We start from the raw sequence: 6,309 nt of genomic DNA, 5'->3' as shown, positions 1-6,309 counted from the left end.
TTAGTAGAATCGAATTCATTAGGGCCCTCTTTGTTATTGCCAAGCACGAAACAAAGAATAGATAAAACAGCGATTCGTAGACATGAGCGTCATATTGCGCAGAGAGAGCGATCAATACTCCAGCCGCTATCATAGCCAACTTTAGTAGCCGCGAATAGGGGAATGGGACCTCCACTAAAATTAAGACCCGCATAAGACCTGACCTTTGCTGGATTGCGATAAAATTTATGGTGGTTTTTGACGTATTATTGGTAATGTTAGGTTCAATAGTGTTTGATACTATAGTATACACACATATAATATATACATATATATGTATACTGTATATTCATATATATATTTATACAGTATATATATATATATGTATGTATATATATTATATATATGTATGTATGTATATATGTATGTATGTATGCATACACACACACACACACACACACACACACACACATATATATATATATATATATATATAATCACCGGTACACACGTTACTTTTCATGTTCATAAATATTAAGCAACAGATATCGGTTAATTTCCAATTTGTTATACCTTGGGAATACCTTACCCTCAAGAGGAATTAAAACTGATAAGTGCTTCTTCCATGACAGGAGTTGATTTTAACACTAACGCAACTTATCATTTGCGTCAGTCATTTAGCTAATGCTTGTAAATGTAATACACTTTTCCTCAGCAGTTTTACAATCAATCCATTTATTAACCTTTCTTGAGGGGAGGGGGCGTAACTTCTGAGCAAAATAAAATTCTTAAGTTAAAAAAAAAAAGATGAATTAATTTTTTTACCATACTCCACTACTGACTGTAAATTCAGTTATCAGCTGACCATCGGCAGTTTATAAGACATTTGTTTTCCTTAATGCAGCATTTCTCTTCTAACACGCTCAGAAGCCTTTTCGAAATCTACAAAAGCCAATAAAAACAAAAAATGGTTGGCGGAATTTTACATTACTGTATTGTGTATCTCAGCACAAAATTTTGGCCCCTGCATTCTTTATCTCTCCTGAATCCTGCCAGTTTGTCCCTTAGTTTTTGATCAAGAGCTTTTTGAAATTACACACACACACACATATATATTGTGTGTGTATACATACATACATACATATTTAGTATATTTCAAGAATTTTGGGGGATATGGCTGCCTGCCCCATGCCACCCAGTTTGCATCGCACCATTGTTGATTAAATCACCTAATATATAATTTAATTAGGTCTTAGAGGCACAAAAGGTGAGTCCCCCACTGTGGGATTGAATTCTGGTTACTTGCTGTAGGAGGCAAGGTCTGGACCTTTTGCTTGTGGTCAGCACTATAACGTTTTGTTTGTATCACCAATTTTTTTTTTAACATCATGAATTTTCCACGATTTGAAGCTTTAACATATTTTGAATTTTAAGAACCTTGGAATGAACTTCCCGTACGTAATAATTCTTTTGAAAGTATTTGTTTTTGTGTTCTTGTTTTTGTTTTTATTTGTTCCTATGTTCTTGTTGTTTGTTTTCATAGACAGGTGACGTGTAATGACATGACAGTGATGTAAATGTAGATTCTTTGTATCAGAAATGTTAAGATCTTTGTGATTGCCAACCCAGCCATCGTTTATGCACGTAACAGACCTTATACAAGAATTCCATTGACAGAGAGTAAGCTAGAAAAGCGCTTCGTCTCAACTGGACGATTCCCATAAGAATGGTCAAGCCAGTAAATAGAACTAAATAATAATTGCTTCTGTTTTCCCCTAAATGGCAGTCAACCTAGTTAGCCAGGTTGTAGCCAGCATGGGTTCTTAGGTCAGATGTAACCCAGATTCCCAAAGTATTGCTTTTCTTAATTGCAGCCAACCTGAATTCACACGCCATAGTCTCTTATGGTTTCCAAGTGGAAGTCAGCCTGAGTTCAAAATCCACAGCCAAACTTGGTTTCCTGGTCAAACTCAGTCTGGTTTTGAGATCACTCCCTAACTAGTTTAACAAGTCACCACTAGGCTGGTTTTCAAAGTAGCTTCTAACACAGACTTTAGTAAAAACCAACGTAGGTTTCCAAGTTTGCCATAGCCAAGTGGGTTTTCTAAGTCAAGGCAAACATGGTTATCCGAGTCATTACCAGCTTGTCTTGTCTAAATCACCATCAATCTGGCTTACCCTAATCACCTTTAATTTGGCTTTCCAAAGCCATCTTCATCCTGAGACCTGGCTTTCTCCTTGTTCATTTTAACCTGGGTTTTCTTCAGTCTCTTTTGAGCTGACTTAACTCGATCTCATTATATCTCGGCTTTTCCCATGCCGCCATCAACTTTCCTTTTCTTTGTTAGTGAATATTTATTATAAGTTCTTAAAGTATTTCATAATTTTAAAGGTGTAGAAAGTAATATGTTAAAATGTAATACTTTTACCGTGTTTAATAGCTGACTGATACGTTGACATATGAAGGATACAGTATATTCTATCTGTAAGCTGTAAAATATATATATATATATATATATATATATATATATATATATATATATATATATATATATATATATATATATATATATATATATATATTACGTGATTTATGTATGTATGTATGTATTAACCACCTTTATTTGCCATGTCAAAGAATATTGATTAAAAAATCGTAAGTGTTTCCTAATTGTAAAAGTGTTACCAGTAATTTAGGCAGAATGCAGAGTAGGGAAAAGAGTTAGGCGCCCAAAGTCAGGTTAGGAAGGTAAGTTCTGGTTAGGTCAGGGCACGACGCTCTAGGAAAGGTTAGGGGAGTTCCGCCGATCTGCTGTCGATAATCAGGATTTGCCCGTTTTTACAGTCGGATTTCTCATGCCTACTCCTGTATCCTTACTCTGCGTCCGCTCCCATACAATACATATACCTAGGTTTTAAAATCAAACACAAGGATAACGCTCATGTAAGCATGTATTATAGCAAAAATACTAATTTTCATGTGCACTGTTAGGATGTTCGCAAATACCAATGTTTACCCTGTTGAAGAGGTGACGTACTCTCTTAATGACTACGGGATCTTCATAGAAAACGAGGGTGCACGAAGACTTAAACCATTAATTCAAGGCATTGAGGATGAGAAATTATTTATTGTTCTGGAAATTCAAGCTTATTTTTATTTCTAAATTAGGAAATTCTAAAGTGTACACTTGCGGCAGTTTCCTTTACAGAGTAAACGAAATATTAAAGGCCATTACCTGATTCAATCAAAGTGAAAATGGAAGTCAGTATCGGTTGGAGAGGTATGGCTTAGCCTTAGATTGTAAGACAATTTTATTATGACAAGTGAGGATAAAATATAAGAACAGGGTTGGAAGGTGAAATAGGTTTATATTTACGGAAGGTTGCGTCATTGAGTCTTCATGGAATGCTTGTGGTTACAGAGGCGTAAAAAGAAGGATAACAATGAAATGAAAGGGTTGAAGGGGCAAAAAATAGCATCATGTCAAGATTAGCGAACCCAACATCTCCATGTCAAGAACAGCGAACCCAATGACCCCCATGTAAAGAATGGCCAACCCTTTCTGGTCCGAATTCCAATTCCACATTAGGGCTTGTACTAAACACGGCGAAACAGTGATTCATCTACACTGTTTCGCCGTGTTTAGTACCAGCCCCTGGGGGGGTCAAATGTATTTCGTCTTGTTTAATAGTAGCCCCTGGGTGATTAATGTATTTCGCCTTGTTTAGTACTAGCCCCTGGGTGATCAAATGTCTGGTACCGAAGTGTTCATATCTAGAACAGCAAACCCGATTATTCCCATGTAAAGAATAACGAACCCAATAATCTTCTTATAAAGAATAGTGAGCCTGCTGCGAGTGGGTTCGCTAATCTTGATATAGTCCAAAAAAGAGACTTTAATTTGCATATGTTTAAATTTCAGAGGCAGTACAGACGACAAGAGCGTGCAGTAATACAAGAATATCAGCTAGGTTACAAGGGGATGTGAAAGAGAATAACTGATAGATTGATACATGTTTGGTCTAATTGCCTCAGTTAAGAGGAAAAACATGAAAGTTTTTACAAGAATTATGACACAAAAGTGTTATGAGTAGTGAGTTAAGTGGCAGAGTACTGACTGAGAGGTGTGACGGATAACAGAATGATTGATGGAGTCGAGTATGTGGATTTAAATCAAGAGAATGGCATGGCCCAAGTCTGTATGAAACAGCCAATTGAAAAGTCTGAAAGTAGACTGAAAATGCTGTATGCCTGGGATGTGTGAGGAAATTTGTCGGGGGAATTAAAATTTTTAGATTTTACGTTGAACGTGAAGCCTATATAGGACTTTGCTAAAGAGAGAGAGGCTGATTTGGCGTAATAATGGGTCTCGGAAAAGAGAGGGTTGTTTCCATGGCTTTTAATATTTTTATTGATAGTGCAATGAGAGAAATCTGGAAATTTGGGTGCGATTTTGAGGGACAAGAAAAAGGGCTATGAATGGATTGTCGAGTGATTTGTGTTGGTGAATTTTCACGTATTAGCTGGTGATGGCAAAAGTGAACACTACGGCTTGGCACCTTGAAGATAAAGTGTCATGGAGTTTTGCCTTGTGAGGGAGAAGACAGACATTCCCTCTTCAATGGGAAATTGTAGTCTTCTGAATATATTGAAAAAAAAAAAATTAGTTAAGAAGCCAAATCAATTGCATTTCTAGCATTAAATTCATCATATTACATTATTCAAAAATTGACAATTATAGATTTAATATCAAATTTATCCAGCAAGGTACAAATCTTAATTAATATTTTGGGTTCCAGATAAGTGATGATTGATTATTTAAATGGAAAGGTGCTCCAGCCACATTTTGGATTACACGTACAGATCATGAATGATTTTAAGTTTCGGAGTGCACCCACGTGATTTTGTGGTTGTAGAAAAACAGCAGCAGTGTGTCATCGAGGTAAGATCTGCTCTCATGGTTATGTAGCACCTGTTTTGGAAGTAAAGATTTGGATATTCGTTCTAATATTTATTTTTATAAAGTTGGAAACAAACCCCTTTTCAGACATTTAAGTATCAGTTGTAAATTAACCTGTTACTTTGACTATTAGCTCATAAAATGTTGCTATGATAGTGAAGACTACAAGAAAGATATTTTGATCAAGTAGAATATAAATTTATTACTGCTGTAAATTATAATTTTCCCCGTCCACCTTTAGAAAGGTTATTAAAGTTTTGCACTAATATATAAATGATGCTGCACTTCAGTTGTTAGCTGCTTGGTCTTAGGATGAATGTGTATTGCCTTCATGGTTATATGCAGGTAAAAGTTACCTGAAATTTACCAGAATACGATTAAAAACTTAAGCTTAATTTAGTAGCAATACTGACAAATCAGAAGATATACTATGATCAATTTTTGCAGTGAGGCCTTGTATACAGAAAACACAAATGCCTTATACTTTATTACTATACAGTATAGTTGATATATTTAGCCTTGAACTTCTAAACTAAAAACCAGTGTAACATTAACTTTATGATTGCAACAGATTAATTGAACTCAGATTTAGTCTTGACTTGCCGTCTGCCCTGAATCGTGCACAACTTTTTCGAATGATGAATATTTTCAAAAGTGGTGCAAAAATTAAATGAAACTCAAAGAGGAGCCGATTAATTCATTCATTTACTCTAATACATTTGACCTTGAAATGAAAAATCAGATTTGATCAGGGTTTTGAATTAAACCCTCTGAAGCTCTGCAATTTTGTCTTTCATCCATCCATGGTCTTTTATTACATATCAGTAACTTTCCAGACTAAACTACCTACGTCAATAGTGAGATTTAAGCAGTTTGACCCATTATACTATATATCTTTGGTGGAGCTCTTTGTACCTTGAATGTTTTCCGGTGTTTTACACAATGTGTTTATCAGATAGTAGAGAATCAGTTTGTAATTCTGTTGCACCTGACCACAAATCACCCAGTACTGTATTTCATAGAATTATATAGTAATACCCAGCTCTGATCGAACTACTCATTTGTTTTCATATAGGTATATTACCCGAGAAACATGTTATGCTCCTCCTCCAACGAAATCCAAGTTAGAACAGGAATCCTTCCTCCAGCATTCGAGGAAAATGTTGCATAAAGAACAGTGCTATGCGCCGCGTCCATTATGGTCGAAAATAATATTTAATGCAAAGTGTTTTTCGCCATTCGGGAACGATTAACACCATGTCTCTGGAGAGGCAGTATGAGAAATGCCTGCCGTCGAGAATAACCTGTTATACGTTATGCGGTAGCCAGCCAACCTACGCAACGTATTTCTGGGGAGCCGTTATGAAGG

The sequence above is a fragment of the Macrobrachium rosenbergii genome, chromosome 21 (genome assembly GCF_040412425.1).
Source record: "Macrobrachium rosenbergii isolate ZJJX-2024 chromosome 21, ASM4041242v1, whole genome shotgun sequence".
NCBI classification, from domain to species: Eukaryota; Metazoa; Arthropoda; class Malacostraca; order Decapoda; family Palaemonidae; genus Macrobrachium; species Macrobrachium rosenbergii.
The sequence above is the reverse complement of the archived record's forward strand: the minus strand, read 5'-3'. Positions refer to the sequence as shown.